Genomic DNA, 22,414 nt, shown 5'->3' on the forward strand with positions numbered 1-22,414 from the left:
CTTAGGAGCTACTCGACCGAATAGTAGCGACTTCGGTCAAGAATACCATCTTACGACCGGGAGAGCGGTGTGCTGACCACACGCCCCTACTATCCGCATCCTCCACCAAGGATGACACGGCAGTCGGATGGCCCCAATAGGCCTGAAGACGGAGTGCTTTTTTTTTTAACATATAAGTATACTGAACCTCCCAATTATCCGAGTTGATGTGGACTCGAGACTGCACAGATAACCAAGAAAGCAAGAATTACACATACTTTCACAGGAATCTGCTATCTGCTGTATTTTCTAAACATGCCACGTGTCACACTTTGAAGTGCACTGCCTCCTTTATAGTCTCTTCCTCTATCGAACACAGTTTGTTCACTACACCCCCGTCACTTACAAGTTACTGTTTGAAACCTTAGTACAAAGGCGTCGTTATTTGCCCATCCGCGGATGTTTTCGTCATCCAGGTCTTTGCATCACAAATTTCTATTCTGAACGAACATATTTTACTAAACAGCTAAAACGGTCTCCTGTTCCTACAGTAGGTTGCCTATCTTTAAGCTTCCAGAGGTAACAAAACTTTGATTTCCTGCAGTTAAAATTAAAAAATTAAAATCTATCAATACTCATACATTACATTTAACACAATACGTGAAGTATTAAAAGTAATAAATTATGTACACGTCTTGAGACAGTCTAACTCAAAGCGTGCAAATTACTCAGACTATACTCATCCACTATTTGAGAATGACAGCACTTAGCTGCTTCGAACAAACTTTACACAGAACTTCAAACCTTTTCGAAACTGACATCCCCTACAAAATAATGAAAGGAAAAAAACTATCGTCTAATACATTTTCGCTGTTCATGCAGAAGAACTTTACATTATGATTTATTACATTTTTACTACTGCTATTCTATTCCAAATACGTTTTGCAGACAGTATCCACATATACCTGAATGTTCTTCCAAACTTACGTCAGGTGAACCTATGGTTCACGAGATATGACGTCATAAACACTGAGACGTGTGAAAAATTTAATGTCAAATATTAAACACATTAACTCATTTGTAATCAGGTATGTCAAGCTGTTTTCTACTTGTGAGTTCGATACTTTAAAGAATGCTGGTGGAGGTTTACTGTATATAAAGAATACGTCAGTTGTTATATTTTTTTTATTTTTTCAAAAATCAAAGAACTATGCAGAGATAATCCGCACTCGAATGATTGGAAATTTCATGTAATATCGTAATGTTTTGCAATTTTCTACGATATTCTAAGCTCCGCAGATTCGGCACAGTGGAGTAATTTCAGCGGATTTTGCAGATCAAAACGTCGATTGTTTACTCAGTAACATGCCACACATTTTTAGTTGACCAGGCTTGGAAACAGCTCTTAAAGACACAATGGCTGTACCTCTGAGACTGCTTGGACTCCAGAGTTGCATTATTAGTTAGGTCAGCAGATCGATATCCCGATAAGGTATACTAGGTCACCCATTCCAATAACGTAGTAAATCACAAAAAGGTGAAAGCGAAATTCATTCACCAGTCTGAAACTAGTTCAACAGTGCTAAGCAGCAGATAAAATTGTTAACATATGTAGCAATTTATACTCTAACTTTTAGTTGTCTACGTCACTTTCTGATACCACGATTCTCTGGCAGACTGTGTGGGCGCAGCTGTATTAAGATTGTAGGTGGACGTGTTTCGCTTGTTAGTTTCATGCCGTTAGAAGCGTATCCAGCGGCTCTTTATGTTTTCATATTTGTACGTGATTTGATGTTGAGTCCAGATACACCACTTTACGTATTACCACTCAGACGCCTTCTCCTTTTGGCCTCTGTTTTACGCAACGGTTCGACACTAACAAGGGAGTCTCCCCATCGCACCCCCCTCAGATTTAGATATAAGTTGGCACAGTGGATAGGCCTTGAAAAACTGAACACAGATCAATTGAGAAAACAGGAAGAAGTAGTGTGGAACTATGAAAAAAATAAGCAAAATATACAAACTGAGTAGTTCATGGGAAGATAGGCAACATCAAGGACAATGGGAACGCAGGTGCGCCGTGGTCTCGTGGTAACGTGAGCAGCTGCGGAATGAAAGGTTCTTGGTTCAAATCTTCCATCAAGTGAGAAATTTAGTTTTTTATTTTCAGTTTATGTGACAACCTCTTATGTTTTCATCACTTTTTTGGGAGTGATTATCACATCCAGAAGAAAACCTAAATCGGGCAAGGTAGAAGAATCTTTTTACCCATTCGCCAAGTGTACAAGTTAGGTGGGTCCACAACATATTCCTGTCATGTGACGCACATTCCGTCACCAGTGTCGTATAGAATATATCAGATGTGTTTTCCTGTGGAGGAATCGGTTGACTTATGACCTTGCGATCAAATGTTTTCGGTTCCCATTGGAGAGGCACTTCCTTTCGTCTACTAATCGCACGGTTTTGCGATGCGGTCGCAAAACACAGACACTAAACTTATTGCAGTGAACAGAGACGTCAATGCACGAACGGACAGATAATAACTACGCAAAAATAAAGAAAGTAAAATTTTCACTCCCGGGAAGACTTGAACCAAGGACCTCTCGTTCTGCAGCTGCTCACGCTACCACGGGACCACGGCGCGCCTGTGCCCACTTCCTCCTTGATGTTGCCTATGTTGCCCATGGACTACTCAGTTTCTATATTTTGCTTATTTTTTCATAGTTCCACACAACTTCTTCCTGTTTTCTCGATTGATCTGTGATCAGTTTATCAAGGCCTATCCACTGTGCCAACTTATAACTAAATCTGAGGGGGGGTGCAATGGGGAGGTTCCCTTGTAAGATAAAGTTACCCATATGTGCCACTACAGCACTTCTGGATTCCAGGTGCTTCCGTCACGAAGCGACGGACTAATGGACAGTGTGAACTCTGCCTCGTTCTGGTACAAGGTGAAGGTGTTTTGGCCAGTGGAGATAGGTACGAGTTCTGCGACGGCCATCTGAACTCCGAAAAATGGTGGATGCTGACTCGCACAGAATTTTAGGAGCATCGAACGTTTGAGCGCCAAGCGGCGCTGAGTCTCATTATTAAGAGTTGCGCTCTACCACAACTACAGTTCCGTAGCTTTGACACAGTGCATAAATGACTTTATAAGTGGCAGGATTACCGGCAGTACTGGTAGCATTGATAGGGAACGAACCATAAATGAGTGTGTGAGAGAGGAACTGGGAGCCGATAACTTCTTTTCGTTTGTTTTGCACGTAATTAGAACCACACATCGTCCATTGTTAGTCCATTGTGTATTTTATATCCATAAAAAATATAAATTGCGTTTTATAAATAATAATTAGCTGATCGCGTAGCTCCTACATTTTTACGTAACCAAAGCAATCAATCACTTTTGATGGATGTACAGTTTATATGCGCAAGCATTAAAATTAATTATTGTTATCTTGTCCTCAATAGAACATTCTTTACCATAATCAAAGCAAGAGTTTCCTGTCATTTTTGGTAAGTGCGAAAGTTGTTTAGCAATAACAGAAACATGTTTTGTATAACTCCGACGTAGTATTGAAACGACATTTGATGTGTTTCTGTTTTGCTTTTTCTATACCTGCATGATAAATCTGTATTTTTTTTATTTTTGCTACAGCATTCCTCTGGTTCACGTTACAAATCAACAATCTTCGAATAAAATCTGTACTGAGCATTGGCGATTTCAATTTTGTTATAAATACTGTTTCTTTGTAAGTTACACACAGGAGGATAAGTATGCGTAACAGAAATGTTCCGTAACTTGCGTGGCCCTTTATATATCCCAGTTAGTTTTGAGACAGTTTACTTCACCACTTCTAGATTCTAGGGGAGTCTAATAAGACACTGACTGCAGAAGCTAACTGATTGAAATGAGGCAACGCTCGACAGGTATGCAACACACATAACAGACAGGTAATGCAGTTACGATCTTAACTGACCAAAGCTACTAGGAAAACTACCGTAGCCTACGCTCACTTACGACAATCTACGATAGCGTACAGTAGTTTTACAACTCTACCCTACGTGTTCTGTTAGGCAGCCAGCTCCCTTATCCCTAGAAACTCTTGGAAGGGGTTACACCACGCCAAACCAGGCTTAGCCATTCCCGTTCAGCAGGTGTCGTCTGTACACCCTGCAGCCATACATTTAGCACTGCTGTGATTCACTCCTGTCGTGCAATAAATTATAAATTACACGGAAACTCAATACACTCTGAACTCTAATAGATTGCTAGCGTTTCTTGCGTATCAATCGTTTCACAAACCCGTCGTTCGTTCCCTTAAGTGACAAATTAATTTACTAGGTGTTCGCGTCTCTAGTTCTTCGATCATATTTGACAACGGTCTCCTCATTTTAACACATCTGCTGCATCCTACAGGATCAATTATATGCCTTACATACGGATATCTCGACCTGTCCGTATGCTACTCACCTTTCTTCGACAGAAACATGCTCCACTGGATCTCTTTATTAGGCAGTCCATCTAATCTTCAACAGAAACTTGTGACACCACATTTCAAAAGCTTCTAATTGTTGCATTAATTTTGAATTACTGTCAACATTTCGCACCAAAGGAGGACTGTGTGTGTCTCAATATTTTTTTCTGTTCCCGTGGTTCACTTTTTTGGCCTGTAAAATTCAAGTCCCGTTAACATGTTGCTTCATCTTCCTCTTTAAATCGACCTCCAAGATGGCTAAATTCGTTCACCTCTTCAACAGTCTCTCGAGCAGTCGCAACATTGAGCCATCCAACGCGCCCTCTGCTAGGTGCACCATTACCTGATATTTTTATGGGCGTATTGCAATTACAAAACTCACATTACATGTCATTTAACATCGGATTTAATTTCCATTCACTTTCAACGGCCATTTCTATGTCATGTCGATTTTCTATTAAAGACAAATGTAATCTACCGAAAATTGTATTGATAATAGAACACCTCACGCTGATCGTCACAGTTCTTCGACCGTGGCTGCAAGAGCATTCCTCGAACGACGGAAATCTGCTGCACTACATAATTGTCATTTTGGTAATGGGAGGGAGTTTGGGGGGGGGGGGGGTACCAGTTGTAGAGGGAAACCCAGGCTTGAATACAGTAAGCTGGTTCAAATTTATGTAGGCTGTAGCAGTTATCCAGAGATGAAGAGTCTTGCACAGGATACACTAGCACGGAAAACTGCATCAGACCAGTCTTCGGACTGACGACGACAACCACCACCACCACCACCACCACCACCACCACCACCACCAAATTAGACTTCCCAAATTATGTGCACAAGTAAGCGCCTCGGTCTACTCCTATCGCCTGCTGTGCACTATTTTAACACACGCTGTACCTGTATAGCCCTGAGATCCGTATGAAGTGACCCCTCGCTGATCCACTGTACTGACTTAGCTCTGTTTCCTCTGCGGTACAGCTGACGTACAAACAACGCTTTCAAAACAGAATTAATCCCGCGATGATTCCCAGATTACGTCTTATCTATTGCAGGGTGAAACAAATCGATACACATCACGCTCCACAGTGTGAGCCTACGGTTCCCAACAACTAGCACCAGGTGCCACGATGAAGTATCCACTCATTATTAGCACATCGATGATCTACTTACAGGACCCATAATCCGCCCCTCCTCACCTAATCAAATGTTACCTGGACATCCACTCTTCTGGAGTTTTATCACTCCCTCAAGATCGTCGAAAGACTTGCAATCGACCTTGCGACTATCTTCTCCCCTCTGTATCCTGTACATCTTCATCATACTCCGCAAGCCACCTAATGGTGTGTGGCGGAGGGTACTTTCGGTACCACTATCTGATCCCTCCAACCCTGTTCCTCTCGGGAATGGAGCGTGGGAAGAATTATTGTCGGTAAGCCCTCTGTACTGGCTCTAATTTCTCGAATTTTCCCCTCGTGGTCAATACGCGAGATGTATGTGGTGAGGTAAGTGCTGTCCCGAAATTTCAATAGTAAATCTCTCCATGATGCACAACGCCTCTCTTGGTCTCGTAACGTCTGCCAGTGGAGTTTAACATCTCCGTAACGCTTTCGCGCCAGCTAAATAATCCCGTGACGAAATCCGCCGCTCTTCGTTTGATCTTCTCTGTCTCCTCTATCAGTCCTACTTGACACGTATCCCAGATAGATGAACAATACTCAAGAATCGGGCTGAACAAGCGCCTTGTAAGCCACTTCTTTCGTGGATGATTTACATTTCCTTAAGTTTCTTCCGATGAATCTGAGTCTGGTATCTGCTTTTCCTACTATCTGTTTTATGTGGTCATTACACTGAAGGTCGCTCTGGATAGTTACGCCTAGATATTTTACAGCAGGCGCTGTCTCCGGCTGTTGATCATTAATAGTGTAGCTGTCCAGTAGTGGTATTCTTTTCCTATTTATCTACATCTACATCTACATCTATACTCCGCGAGCCACCTTACGGTGTGTGGCGGAGGGTACTTATTGTACCACTATCTGATCCCCCCTTCCCTGTTCCATTCACGAATTGTGCGTGGAAAGAACGACTGCTTGTAAGTCTCCGTATTTGCTCTAATTTCTCGGATCTTTTCGTTGTGATCATTACGCGAGATATATGTGGGCGGTAGTAATATGTTGCCCATCTCTTCCCGGAATGTGCTCTCTCGTAATTTCGATAATAAACCTCTCCGTATTGCGTAACGCCTTTCTTGAAGTGTCCGCCACTGGAGCTTGTTCAGCATCTCCGTAACGCTCTCGCGCTGACTAAATGTCCCCATGACGAATCGCGCTGCTTTTCGCTGGATCATGTCTATCTCTTCTATTAATCCAACCTGGTAAGGGTCCCATACTGATGAGCAATACTCAAGAATCGGACGAACAAGCGTTTTGTAAGCTACTTCTTTCGTCGATGAGTCACATTTTCTTAGAATTCTTCCTATGAATCTCAACCTGGCGCCTGCTTTTCCCACTATTTGTTTTATGTGATCATTCCACTTCAGATCACTCCGGATAGTAACTCCTAAGTATTTTACGGTCGTTACCGCTTCCAATGATTTACCACCTATGGCATAATCATACTGGAATGGATTTCTGCCCCTATGTATGCGCATTATATTACATTTATCTACGTTTAGGGAAAGCTGCCAGCTGTCGCACCATGCATTAATCCTCTGCAGGTCCTCCTGGAGTACGTACGAGTCTTCTGATGTTGCTACTTTCTTGTAGACAACCGTGTCATCTGCAAATAGCCTCACGGAGCTACCGATGTTGTCAACTAAGTCATTTATGTATATTGTAAACAATAAAGATCCTATCACGCTTCCCTGCGGTACTCCCGAAATTACCTCTACATCTGCAGATTTTGAACCGTTAAGAATGACATGTTGTGTTCTTTCTTCTAGGAAATCCTGAATCCAATCACAAACCTGGTCCGATATTCCGTAAGCTCGTATTTTTTTCACTAAACGTAAGTGCGGAACCGTATCAAATGCCTTCCTGAAGTCCAGGAATACGGCATCAATCTGCTCGCCAGTGTCTACGGCACTGTGAATTTCTTGGGCAAATAGGGCGAGCTGAGTTTCACATGATCTCTGTTTGCGGAATCCATGTTGGTTATGATGAAGGAGGTTTGAATTATCTAAGAACGTCATAATACGAGAACACAAAACATGTTCCATTATTCTACAACAGATTGACGTAAGCGAAATAGGCCTATAATTATTCGCATCTGATTTATGACCCTTCTTGAAAATGGGAACGACCTGCGCTTTCTTCCAGTCGCTAGGTACTTTACGTTCTTCCAGCGATCTACGATAAATTGCTGATAGAAAGGGGGCAAGTTCTTTAGCATAATCACTGTAGAATCTTAAGGGTATCTCGTCTGGTCCGGATGCTTTTCCGCTACTAAGTGATAGCAGTTGTTTTTCAATTCCGATATCGTTTATTTCAATATTTTCCATTTTGGCGTCCGTGCGACGGCTGAAGTCAGGGACCGTGTTACGATTTTCCGCAGTGAAACAGTTTCGGAACACTGAATTCAGTATTTCTGCCTTTCTTCGGTCGTCCTCTGTTTCGGTGCCATCGTGGTCAACGAGTGACTGAATAGGGGATTTAGATCCGCTTACCGATTTTACATATGACCAAAACTTTTTAGGGTTCTTGTTTAGATTGTTTGCCAATGTTTTATGTTCGAATTCGTTGAATGCTTCTCTCATTGCTCTCTTTACGCTCTTTTTCGCTTCGTTCAGCTTTTCCTTATCAGCTATGATTCGACTACTCTTAAACCTATGATGAAGCTTTCTTTGTTTCCGTAGTACCTTTCGTACATGATTGTTATACCACGGTGGATCTTTCCCCTCGCTTTGGACCTTAGTCGGTACGAACTTATCTAAGGCGTACTGGACGATGTTTCTGAATTTTTTCCATTTTTGTTCCACATCCTCTTCCTCAGAAATGAACGTTTGATGGTGGTCACTCAGATATTCTGCGATTTGTGCCCTATCACTCTTGTTAAGCAAATATATTTTCCTTCCTTTCTTGGCATTTCTTATTACACTTGTAGTCATTGATGCAACCACTGACTTATGATCACTGATACCCTCTTCTACATTCACGGAGTCGAAAAGTTCCGGTCTATTTGTTGCTATGAGGTCTAAAACGTTAGCTTCACGAGTTGGTTCTCTAACTATCTGCTCGAAGTAATTCTCGGACAAGGCAGTCAGGATAATGTCACAAGAGTCTCTGTCCCTGGCTCCAGTTCTGATTGTGTGACTATCCCATTCTATACCTGGTAGATTGAAGTCTCCCCCTATTACAATAGTATGATCACGAAACTTCTTCACGACGTTCTGCAGGTTCTCTCTGAGGCGCTCAACTACTACGGTTGCTGATGCAGGTGGTCTATAGAAGCATCCGACTATCATATCTGACCCACCTTTGATACTTAACTTAACCCAGATTATTTCACATTCGCATTCGCTAATAACTTCACTGGATATTATTGAATTCTTTACTGCTATAAATACTCCTCCACCATTGGCGTTTATCCTATCCTTGCGGTATATATTCCATTCTGTGTCTAGGATTTCGTTACTGTTCACTTCCGGTTTTAACCAACTTTCCGTTCCTAATACTATATGCGCACTATTTCCTTCAATAAGAGATACTAATTCAGGAACCTTGCCCTGGATACTCCTGCAGTTTACCAATATTACGTTAACTTTTCCTGTTTTTGGTCTCTGAGGACGGACATTCTTTATCAACGATGATAATGTCCTCTCTGGTAAGCCGTCAGGTATTTTATCGTTTCGCCCCAGGGGGGGTCCCTCTAACCTAAAAAAACCCCCGTGTGCACGCCACACGTACTCTGCTACCCTAGTAGCTGCTTCCGGTGTGTAGTGCACGCCTGACCTGTCTAGGGGGGCCCTACAGTTCTCCACCCAATAACGGAGGTCGATGAATTTGCAACCATTATAGTCGCAGAGTCGTCTGAGCCTCTGGTTTAGACCCTCCACACGGCTCCAAACCAGAGGACCGCGATCGACTCTGGGCACTATGCTGCAGATATTAAGCTCAGCTTGCACTCCGCGTGCGATGCTGGTTGTCTTCACCAAATCAGCCAGCCGCCGGAAGGAACCAAGGATGGCCTCAGAACCCAAGCGGCAGGCGTCATTCGTTCCGACATGTGCTACTATCTGCAGCCGGTCACACCCAGTGCGTTCAATAGCCGCCGGAAGGGCCTCCTCCACATTACGGACGAGACCCCCGGCAAGCACACCGAGTGCACACTGGCATTCTTCCCCGACCTACCCGCTATTTTCCTGAGGGGCTCCATAACCCGCCTAACGTTGGAGCTCCCTATAACTAATAGGCCCGCCCTCTGTGACTGTCGGGACCTTGCCGGAGAATCGGCCACTGGCCCAACAGGCGAGGCACCCTGTGGTGGCTCGGAAACGATGTCATCACCACTAGGAAGCACCCCGTACCTGTTGGAAAGGGGTAAGGCAGCTGCCACGCGGCCAGATCCCACCTTCGCCTTTCGGCCAGGCACGCGCGAGCCCACCACTGTCCGCCATTCACCCTGGAGTGATGGCTGACCGGTAAGATGCTCACTGCCGGAAGACGCAGCGACATCAGGGGTTCCATGTGATTCCAAGGCCACCGAAGTAGGCATAGGTCTCACCACAGTTGCCCCAACGCCACTACGAGCCGACGCCTGCGCCTCGAGCTCGATGAGCCTAACAGACAAAGCCTCCACCTGCCCCCGAAGAGTGGCCAATTCTCCTTGCGTCCGCTCACAACAACCACAGTCCCTACACATGACTATGTTTACCCTACTCTATACGGTGACAAATTCCCAAGATAATCTTCTGATGAGCTACTCTGATAATCAAGAAACACTCACTGAAATACGAGACGCGAAAACTACGCTAGGTTTTCCCAGAAAAACTATTTAAAAGCTAAGCACAGCAAATAAGTACAAAAACGCTTTATACAAACAGTACTCGCTGCTGCTGGTGCTGTCGCTCTGGCTGTCACAAGACAACTGCTGATTCAGGTGACTAGTGGCTAACGGCCGCGAAACAAACAAAAGACGGTTTTAGGGCGCTTTCTGTTCTAAACGATCAAGAAAACACTAAGAAATGTAACACGAAAACTACGTAAAGTTTTATCAAGAACTGTTAGTTACTATGCAGAGCAGATAAACACAAATAGAATCCCTTCCTTAGTGGAAGGTCGTAAACAAAATGCAAAATAAACGCTTTATACAAACAGTACTCGCTGCTGCTGGTGCTGTCGCTCTGGCTGTCACAAGACAACTGCTGATTCAAGTGACTAGTGGCTAACGGCCGCGAAACAAACAAAAGACGGTTTTAGGGCGCTTTCTGTTCTAAACGATCAAGAAAACACTAAGAAATGTAACACGAAAACTACGTAAAGTTTTATCAAGAACTGTTAGTTACTATGCAGCGCAATATGTTACATTTATTTACGTTCAGTGTCAACTGCTAGAGTCTGCACCATTCATCAGTTCTCTGCATCTCGTTCTGCAAATTCTTACTATGTTCTGGCCTCGATACTTTGGTATAAACAACTGCACCATCTGCGAATAGCCTTAAAGAGCATCTGACGCTTTCTACTAGATATTTTTATATATTTTAAACAGCAACGGTCCTATCACACTTCCCTGTGGTACTTCGGATATTACCTTTATATCCGTCGATTTGGTTCAGTTAACAGCGACGTGCTGAGTTCTTTCCGTAAGAAAGTCTTGAATCTAATCGCAGGTCTGCTCCGATACTCCGTAAGCTCGTATTTTTTTCATTAAACGGCAATGCGGAACGCTGTCAAATGCCTTACTCAAATCAAGGAACACAGCATCAACCTGAACGCCGTCGTCCACTGCGCTATGGATCTCATGGAGGAACACAGCGAGCTGAGTTTCGCAGGATCTCCGTTTGCGAAATCCATGTTGATTTTTATAGAGGAGATGTTCATTTTTCAAAAACGTCATAATATAGGTCTATAATCGTGTGGATCTGTCTTACGGCCTTTCTTAAAAACAGGAATGATCTCGCTTTTTTCCAGTCGTTAGGTACCTTTTGTTGCTCAAGCGATCTACGATAAATTACTGCTAGAAGGGAAGCAACTTCTTTCACACAATCTTTATAGAATCTCGTAGGAATCTCATCTGGTCCTGAAGCCTTTCCACTACTAAGCGATTGTAGCTGCTTTCCAATTCCGCGATCGGTGATCTCAATGTCTGCCATATCGACGTTCGTGCGACTATTGAAAGGAGGGACAGTGTTACGATCTTCCGCGGTGAAACAACTTCGGAAGACCGAATTCAGTATTTCGGCCTTCTGTTATTTTCCCTTTCGGTGCCGTTGTGGTCGCTAAGAGAGTGAATACATGGTTTTGGCCCACTTACTCATTTTACATACGACCAAAGTCTCTTAGGGTTTTTACTCAGGACGGTTGACAACGTCTTACTTTCAAAATCATTGAACGCTTCTCTCATTGCTCTCCTTACGCTCTTTTTCGGTTCGTTCAGCTTTTATTTGTCAGCTAGGTTTTTACTTCTCTTGAATTTGAGATGAAGTGTTGTTTATGTAACGCTTTTCTAAAACGGCTATTAAAGCATAGTGGATCTGATCTTTCCCATCCCTTAAAACCTTACTCAGAAAATACTTGTCTTGAGCCTATTGAACGATGCCATTGGATTTTTCCATTTGTTCTCTACATCTTCGTTCTCATCACCGAATATTTGATGCTGACTGCTGAGTCAGCTTAAGTTACTTTACCTCTGCAACCACCTAGACCATGTTCGCAAGTCTTATGTCTTCTGTAAACTTGAGTCCCCATATTTCGTTCTGCCTCTCTTACTTGCCAAACGGTAACAAGCTGCTCAGCCTGTATCAATGAATGTTACCTTCCTTTCGTTTCTTAACTAACCAATTCCTGAGAACTAGTAATACAACCGGGTGATTATAATTAAAGTGCACCTGCTCTCAAAGATCCAGTGTGGGTTGTAATTATCCTACTGCAGCGAAACTTGTAGATAGTCTAATGCGTTAACGCAGAACTGATTTACACTGGAAAAAAGGCGCAAATCTGCTGCTATGAATGCAAGAAAGACGTATGAAAGTGTTTTCAAATGTAATGGACTAGGGACGGAATGTGGACAGAAAAGGCGAAACAGTTGATAAGGGCATAATGTTCATTTTATTATTAACCGCCGCTTACACAGTTCGCTCGATGTGAACACTACAGAGGTCGACAAGATGCTGCATCCGTGAAAGTACGTGATCAACTGCTGCTCGCAGCAGTCTGGTGGAATGTGAGCAACATGTCGCTATACACTGGTCTTCAGGTAGAGACCGAACGTCTCCCTGGTAAACGTGTTCTTTTAGATATCCCCAGAGACAAAAGTCACATGCCTTCAGATCAGGTGAGCTTGCAGGTTATGCAAGAAAACCTCTGGCATAACACGTTCGTGGAAGGCTGCATTAAGAAAATGTTTCTCTGGCTGAGCGACCTGAGATGTTGCCCCACCTTGCGTGAAATAGTGGTTTGCACACAGTTGCCTCTTCCAAATCAGAAATAACATATTGTAGAAAGTGGTCTTGATAACCAGCAGGTGTCGCGGTACACCTGACAGACTCTTTGGGTGCATTCTCTCCAAAGAAGAACATACATAGAAAAAAGGTACAAAGCCTCTTCGCGCAAACACATGGTTTAACAGTACCCCAAATTCGACATATCTGTTGATTCACTGCACCTGTAGTGTAAAATATGCCTCATCAGTCCACAGAATATTTCATCAACTTCCACTCATGCCAGAAACCGAGAGCATATTCAATCTATTGTTGTGGATCATGAGGTTTCAGTTGCTGCACCGCCTAGATCTTGTATGGGTTGTTGTTGTTGTTGTCTTCAGTCCTGAGACTAGTTTGATGCTGCTCTCCATGCTACTCTATCCTGTGCAAGCTGCTTCATCTCCCAGTACTTACTGCAACCTACATCCTTCTGAATCTGCTTAGTGTATTCATCTCTTGGTTTCCCTCTACGATTTTTACCATCCACGCTGCCCTTCAGTACTAAATTGGTGATCCCATGATGCCTCAGAACATGTCCTACCAACCGATCCCTTCTTCTGGTCAAGTTGTGCCACAAACTTCTCCCCAATCCTATTCAAAACCTCCTCATTAGTTATGTGATCTACCCATCTAATCTTCAGCATTATTCTGTAGCATCTCGAAAGCTTCTATTCTCTTCTTCTCTAAACTATTTATCGTCCACGTTTCACTTCCGTACATGGCTACACTCCATACAAATACTTTCAGAAACGACTTCCTGACATTTAAATCTATACTCGATGTTAACAAATTTCTCTTCTTCAGAAACGCTTTCCCTGCCATTGCCAGTCTACATTTTATATCCTCTCTACTTCGACCATCATCAGTTATTTTGCTCCCCAAATAGCAAAACTCCTTTACTACTTTAAGTGTCTCATTTCCTATTCTAATTCCCTCAACATCACCCGACTTAATTCAACTACATTCCATTATCCTTGTTATGATTTTGTTGATGTTCATCTTATACCCTCCTTTCAAGACATTGTCCATTCCGTTCAACAGCTCTTCCAAGTCCTTTGCTGTCTCTGACAGAATTACAATGTCATCGGCGAACCTCAAAGTTTTTATTCCTTCTCCATGGATTTTAATACCTACTCCGAACTTTTCTTTTGTTTACTTTCCTGCTTGCTCAATATACAGATTGAATAACATCGGGAAGAGGCTACAACCCTGTCTCACTCCCTTCCCAACCACTGCTTCCCTTTCATGTCCCTCGACTCTTATAACTGCCATCTGCTTTGTGTGCAAATTGTAAATAGCCTTTCGCTCCCTGTATTTTAGCCCTGCCACCTTTAGAATTTGAAAGAGAGTATTCCAGTCAACATTGTCAAAAGCTTTCTCTAAGTCTACAAATGCTAGAAACGTAGGTTTGCCTTTCCTTAATCTTTCTTCTAAGGTAAGTCGTAAGGTCAGTATTGCCTCACGTGTTCCAACATTTCTACGTAATCCAAACTGATCTTCCCCGAGGACGGCTTCTACCAGTTTTTCCATTCGTTTGTAAAGAATTCCTTGTATGGGTACCAGTGTAAAATAGACGCAAAGCTTTCCGTAGTGATGGTCGTGGGATGGACAATTCTTGCGACACTACACGAGCACTGGCAATACGCGAGGCACATGCTACACGGTCAGCAGCAACAGCGATCTCGTCAATAACTTCCACTGGGATAGGACGCCTTCCTCTTCCAGGTGCCACACCAAGCTCATCCATGTTTTCAAATTTCATTATCGAATTCTTTAAACCATTGTAAGAATTCTGGCCTCTCCTAAGACCTTCCCGTATGCGAACGTATCTCAACGCAGCACTGTAATTGCTGTCGTTCACATAAAACTGTTTTACTAACAGCGCACGGTCGCCATACTGTTCATTCGCGTTATGGTTTACCAGACGACAGCGTAGATGGCACGCAAATCGTCACACAGTGTACAGCGCTAGATTTGCACCTGGTGGCTCCAATTTGAACTAATTTTCTAACAGCGTAAATCGGTTCAGCATTAACGCATTAGCATATTTAACAAGTTTCTCTGTCATACGATAATTGCTGCCCACACGGTTCTCCGTCAGTAATTGCACTATAACCGCCCGGTACTAAATGCGACTTAACAACAGCCCATTCAGGTCAACAACGTTACGTCGTTTATACCACTTTTTCAGCAACGTATGTTTTGCTTCCGTAAACCCATTATTTCTAATTCGAATCTGGCCGTAGTCAAGTTCACCTCCCATAGGTGGCATGTAAATAACAAACAAAAAAATTGTGGGTGGTCTTGGCCGCAAATTTATCCAAGACCGGTTTTGATATATCAGACAACGATCTCTGGCTTAACAGAATACAGACAAAAGCTTTGCTTCTAAGCCGTTCTGACTGCAAGCAGTATGTACTGCATATATAAGACTGACGGAGAAGATCCCATTAAAATCTCGTTACAGTGAATGACTCGTCAGACGTGGTATTAGCATACACTGTGTCATAAAAACTGCTGTTCATTCTCTGACGCTACTTTTTAAGGCAGAAGCAAACACCTATCCGCTTGAAAGCGCATATATGTTTATCATACCAAAGAACGTTTAAAACAATATATAAAAAAGAACTTTTACACTTAAAGGTGACATGTTTTCTAGCTACTGTAAATTTGCAGATGATTGCTTGATCAGTGTAAACCGGTCACCATTGTATAAATTTGCAATATGGACTGATATTTTTTATAGAAAATTAAGATCGTGCACCCCCAAAACTGGGCTATATACAGTTGTAGATAACCTAAACATAACTTAATATTTCATTGCTAAAAGAGAGAAATAAGTGACAGAAAAAATCGGATAAAGAAGAATTTGCGATACTAGTCGTCGGCTCCGACCTTTACAATGCAAACATGCGCCGAACGTTGTAAACAATATGTCGACTGTAACGTCTCATCGGCGACTTTTTTTTTCCAAATGTGATGAACACAGAGTATTGAATCCGCTACGCCCGAAAACCATGTTTCGAATCAGAACTATTATGATAAGTGACATACAAATAAGAGAAACTTCTTGGACAGAAAACGAATCGAGTACCATAAAAACAAGCTTTACAGTTATTCCTCTTGAGCCAAAAATCATTACACCGTCTGGGGATAGAACCCCAGAGTATAGAATTTGTAATCTTTCACTTATGCACAGAACGACAGACATATTACTGCATTATTTAAAGTTAAAATCTGTGGAAACATAAAATTAATCTTTTCATATTGCACAGCGCAGTCTCCAAACATCTAGTCTTCCAACGCCAGTAGTGGCGTCATGTTGCTACACAAACTCCAGGAACGCCGCTTCTGGAATAAATTGCTGATATGTTGCTAGGCAATGAGATGTGTCCCAGTGTGCAGTGGTTCAGCTGCTGGGCAACAATTACTCAGATTGTCTTCAACAATGAACAATATGAAATACAAATCTGGTGTGTCGGTGACAAATTGTAAATGGCTCTGAGCACTATGGGACTTAACAGCTGAGGTCATCACTCCCCTAGAACTTAGAACTACTTAAACCTAACTAACCTAAGGACATCAAACACATCCATGCCCGAGGCAGGATTCGAACCTGCGACCGTAGCAGCAGCGCGGTTCCAGACTGAAGCGCCAAGAACCGCTCGGCCACTTCGGCCGGCTGTGTCTGTAACAGTCGCAGTAAATTGAGAGATGTATATCTGTTACTGGTGTGGTCAAATTGTCAAGCGTCGGGAAGTCCGAGCGATTTTTGTCCCCTTCAAATACCTATTTTCGGAAGTTTTACCTCTCGCACACATTGCGAAAAGCGTCCGAATGCACTCCAACATCTTAGGAATAACTCACTTTATCAATCAAACGCAGTTAGGAACCAAACAGCGTGTTAGGAACTGAAAGTAACGACGCATGTTTCGCACCCTTATTGCATCTAATCGTTCTTGACACATTCGCTAGATGGTGGCAACTTAACGTTACAGTAAGAAGTGCACTGTGGATGCAAATTTAGCTTGCCTTTATTACAGTCGTCAGAAATGACAATGCCAGAAACAAAAATATAGGGTTGTTATAATTTGGATTTCACTACTTGTGTGTTTGTTTTGTTTTAAGGCTCAGAAACAATTGGGGTCATACGCACCCAAGGCAAAACTATAGAACATGAAGACAGAGCGGAATTAAAAACGACTATCCGTCAGTCCCAGAAGACAGTAATAGAAGACAAGACAGTAATAGAAGGGAAGACAGTAATAGAAGGGAAGACAGTAATAGAAGGGAAGACAGTTATAGAAGGGAAGACAGTTATAGAAGGGAAGACAGTTATAGAAGGGAAGACAGTTATAGAAGGGAAGACAGTTATAGAAGGGAAGACAGTTATAGAAGGGAAGACAGTTATAGAAGGGAAGACAGTTATAGAAGGGAAGACAGTTATAGAAGGGAAGACAGTAACAGAAGGGAAGACAGTAACAGAAGGGAAGACAGTAACAGAAGGGAAGACAGTAACAGAAGGGAAGACAGTAACAGAAGGGAAGACAGTAACAGAAGGGAAGACAGTAACAGAAGGGAAGACAGTAACAGAAGGGAAGACAGTAACAGAAGGGAAGACAGTAACAGAAGGGAAGACAGTAACAGAAGGGAAGACAGTAACAGAAGGGAAGACAGTAACAGAAGGGAAGACAGTAACAGAAGGGAAGACAGTAACAGAAGGGAAGACAGTAACAGAAGGGAAGACAGTAACAGAAGGGAAGACAGTAACAGAAGGGAAGACAGTAACAGAAGGGAAGACAGTAACAGAAGGGAAGACAGTAACAGAAGGGAAGACAGTAACAGAAGGGAAGACAGTAACAGAAGGGAAGACAGTAACAGAAGGGAAGACAGTAACAGAAGGGAAGACAGTAACAGAAGGGAAGACAGTAACAGAAGGGAAGACAGTAACAGAAGGGAAGACAGTAACAGAAGGGAAGACAGTAACAGAAGGGAAGACAGTAACAGAAGGGAAGACAGTAACAGAAGGGAAGACAGTAACAGAAGGGAAGACAGTAACAGAAGGGAAGACAGTAACAGAAGGGAAGACAGTAACAGAAGGGAAGACAGTAACAGAAGGGAAGACAGTAACAGAAGGGAAGACAGTAACAGAAGGGAAGACAGTAACAGAAGGGAAGACAGTAACAGAAGGGAAGACAGTAACAGAAGGGAAGACAGTAACAGAAGGGAAGACAGTAACAGAAGGGAAGACAGTAACAGAAGGGAAGACAGTAACAGAAGGGAAGACAGTAACAGAAGGGAAGACAGTAACAGAAGGGAAGACAGTAACAGAAGGGAAGACAGTAACAGAAGGGAAGACAGTAACAGAAGGGAAGACAGTAACAGAAGGGAAGACAGTAACAGAAGGGAAGACAGTAACAGAAGGGAAGACAGTAACAGAAGGGAAGACAGTAACAGAAGGGAAGACAGTAACAGAAGGGAAGACAGTAACAGAAGGGAAGACAGTAACAGAAGGGAAGACAGTAACAGAAGGGAAGACAGTAACAGAAGGGAAGACAGTAACAGAAGGGAAGACAGTAACAGAAGGGAAGACAGTAACAGAAGGGAAGACAGTAACAGAAGGGAAGACAGTAACAGAAGGGAAGACAGTAACAGAAGGGAAGACAGTAACAGAAGGGAAGACAGTAACAGAAGGGAAGACAGTAACAGAAGGGAAGACAGTAACAGAAGGGAAGACAGTAACAGAAGGGAAGACAGTAACAGAAGGGAAGACAGTAACAGAAGGGAAGACAGTAACAGAAGGGAAGACAGTAACAGAAGGGAAGACAGTAACAGAAGGGAAGACAGTAACAGAAGGGAAGACAGTAACAGAAGGGAAGACAGTAACAGAAGGGAAGACAGTAACAGAAGGGAAGACAGTAACAGAAGGGAAGACAGTAACAGAAGGGAAGACAGTAACAGAAGGGAAGACAGTAACAGAAGGGAAGACAGTAACAGAAGGGAAGACAGTAACAGAAGGGAAGACAGTAACAGAAGGGAAGACAGTAACAGAAGGGAAGACAGTAATAGAAGGGAAGACAGTAATAGAAGGGAAGACAGTAATAGAAGGGAAGACAGTAATAGAAGGGAAGACAGTAATAGAAGGGAAGACAGTAATAGAAGGGAAGACAGTAATAGAAGGGAAGACAGTAATAGAAGACAGTAATAGAAGACAGTAATAGAAGACAGTAATAGAAGACAGTAATAGAAGGCAGTAATAGAAGACAGTAATAGAAGACAGTAATAGAAGACAGTAATAGAAGACAGTAATAGAAGACAGTAATAGAAGACAGTAATAGAAGACAGTAATAGAAGACAGTAATAGAAGACAGTAATAGAAGACAGTAATAGAAGACAGTAATAGAAGACAGTAATAGAAGACAGTAATAATAGGGACATGGAAAAAGGGCTAAAAAGCACCATACAGAAACGGAGGTCCAAAACTAAAACTTAAATGACCTTCGTCATATTTCTTTGGCGGATAAAAAGCAAAAGGCGGTGGACAGGCCGCGCGTCATTTGCTAAAACGGCCGATAACTCAGACGGCAAATCAAAGCGGGAACGTAAACGGTTAAAAGATGGGCATTCTGTCATGAAGTGGGGAACAGTTAAAACTTGAGTGCAATTTGTAGGAAGTGATGGGGTAGCGCTACTTACCAAATGACGATGGCTAAAAAGGCTGTGCCCAACACGCAGCCCAGTTAAAAAGACCTCCGGCCAGCGGGAGAGCAGAGAGGAGGTCGTCAAAGCCGCTGGGATAGGCTTAATAAGCCGGAGCTTATTCCTGTGAAGGGAGGACCATTGGTGAAACCAAGGGACACCAGCTCCGGACAGATGCCTACATACAGATCGTCGGAAGGAATATAGAAACTAGCGGGCTGAGGTACGAGGACTACAGCCTTGGCAGCAGCGTCCTCGTTTCCAGGCACACATGACCAGGAACCCACATAATCATCACAGTGGCTCCGCCAAGAGTGAGCAAGTGACTTTTTCTGGACCCTTTGCAGTAAGAGATGGGTGGTGTACAGCGCACATAAACTTTGAATGGCGCTGAGTAAGTATGAGCAGAGGATTGAATGGAAAAATATGTGTCTCCATATGTACTCCGTGGTCTGATACAAGGCGAAGAGCTCGGCAGTAAATAGTGAGCAGTGTGCCGGAAGCCGATATCGAAAGACATGGGCACCAATGACGAATGCACACCCGACGCTAGGGTCAGCCCGAGAGCCGTCAGTGTACACAAAGGTACTATCGCCAAGTTCCATGCGAAGGTCGTGAAACTGAAGGTGATTGAGCGAGGCTGGAGTAGTGTCCTTAGGAAGCGAATTAAGGCCAAGGTTAAAACGGGCCGCTTCACGAAGACAAGGTGGTGAAGGGTTCACACCCACCGGGAAAGTTGCAGGTAGTGTGAATGGCTTCAAATGGCTCTGAGCAATATGGGACTTAACTGCTGAGGTCATCAGTCCCCTAGAACTTAGAACTACTTAAACCTAACTAACCTAAGGACATCAAACACATCCATGCCCGAGGCAGGATTCGAACCTGCGACCGTAGCGGTCACGCGATTCCAGACTGTTGCGCCTAGAACCGCTCTGCCACCCCGGCCGGCCAGGTAGTGTGAAGTTAAGCCGCCGTAGGAAGTGTCGAAAGCGTACTCGAGGATCCCACTGCGGGTACTTTTCTTTCGTTAGCGTATATTGCAGGAACAACTTCAATAAATAACATACGTACACACGTTTCGCTGTTCTTATTCCAAATCCTTTCACTACTTGAGAGAGCCTCCAGAAAAAAAAAGGCAAGTCGTTAGAACAATTAAACTGTGTGGAAACATTTGTAGGGACATGCGGAAAAGAAATAACGAATAAACCATTGAAAGAAACACGTTTCGATTTCCATAAAAGAGTGTAACATTTGTTAATTGGGTACAATGTTCACGTTCCAGGTTACAAACTTTGCTCAGTGTGAAGACCATCTGCATCCACGACAGCCTGGAACCGTACCAGAGATAGCATTTCACAGTTGCTCGCAGCACTTTTCGAACGGTTGACCATGAAATGTTCAGCTGTAGTCACGCAGCTCGTGGAAGATCGCACACTGCAGCCAGCATTCGCAGCGACGGCAAAAGTAAGTTCTTGAACATTTTGCGTACAATTGGCCGTCGGCCTCTTCCAGGAGCAATTCCCAAGCCCCTGAGCGGAAAGAGGACCTCTCCGTATTCCTTTAATGCGTCGATACCCACTAAGAGCAGCAGTACTGTCGCTGTTGTTTTCATAAAACGGCTTGACGAGTAAAGCCCTGCTCAGCTTGTCCAGACCCATGTTGACTATCTGTAACTTAATGCACGCTGCTTGCATTTCGACCCTACATCGCCGTACCAGTACCGGAGCCTCATGCCAAGTCATCGTGAACCCTGCAGCGCGTAGTCTGATCATTCCTATAAAGTTGGGTACGCATATGGTAAATGGTTTTCCGTCTACATTCGCTCAAGTAGCCGAAGTTAAATTATAGCTACATCGTATTTTTAACACTATCAAAGCAGTATTATGTATCGATTAATGAGGTATAAGAGAGAGATGCGGACGAAGAGATTCGAGAGTGAAGGAGAGCGTTGATTCCCCTTCGTCGTAAGCAGCTGAACGAAAAAATGATGTGGAGGTTGCGACGACTTTAAAATCAGCTTATATTCTAGAAGCTCGTAACAGCTGCACTCTGTAGTAACCACACTTCAAAATATCTGCTCTATGCACCTAGGCGGCATTTTAGCCGTAAGACTTGCAACTACATGTTAGAGAAACATCATTACGTTGGAATAATATCCAACTAAATTAATCTGAGTAACCTGTGGGTCTCGGTTTGGGTAGCGTCGACGAACAATATATCTCCGCGGTGTCAGTGTTTGCATGACGGTCCTGATGAGTTAATACTCCACGGCCTATGCTTTTTACGCAGGGTCTCGTACAATGTTTACGGTTCGCCGTTCAGGCACTGCACAGCTCTAAGTAGTGTCTGGGTACCCTGGTACTAAACCTTGTAGTGTCACACAGTGCACCTGACACTGGTCCTGAAATAGCTTGTTTTTCTGCAAAAAATAAAAAGACACTTCAAACTAAACAAGTGGATGGTTCGATGAAGGGAACTGTACTCAGGAATGAAATGCAGTATGTGCCGTTTATTTGAATATACTGTATATCAATACAATTCATATACAGTGTATTTTTTTAAAGCATATGGAAGACTTAAAGGACAAATTTAGATATCGCGCGCCAGAAACTCCGAAGCTAA

At 43.2% G+C, this 22,414-nt stretch overlaps 2 protein-coding genes across 2 annotated transcripts in view; one reads left to right on the top strand and one right to left on the bottom strand.

Annotated features, from left to right (window-relative positions):
• The window catches only part of LOC124605440 (calcium uptake protein 3, mitochondrial-like), a 212,550-nt gene that overhangs the window by 181,766 nt on the left and 8,370 nt on the right, over window positions 1-22,414 (bottom strand). The gene's annotated exons all lie outside the window — the stretch shown is intronic.
• Window positions 1-22,414, top strand: part of LOC124605991 (GTP-binding protein Rhes) — a 621,089-nt gene that overhangs the window by 27,935 nt on the left and 570,740 nt on the right. The gene's annotated exons all lie outside the window — the stretch shown is intronic.

This window comes from Schistocerca americana, chromosome 3 (genome assembly GCF_021461395.2).
Source record: "Schistocerca americana isolate TAMUIC-IGC-003095 chromosome 3, iqSchAmer2.1, whole genome shotgun sequence".
In the NCBI taxonomy this organism is placed as follows: domain Eukaryota; kingdom Metazoa; phylum Arthropoda; class Insecta; order Orthoptera; family Acrididae; genus Schistocerca; species Schistocerca americana.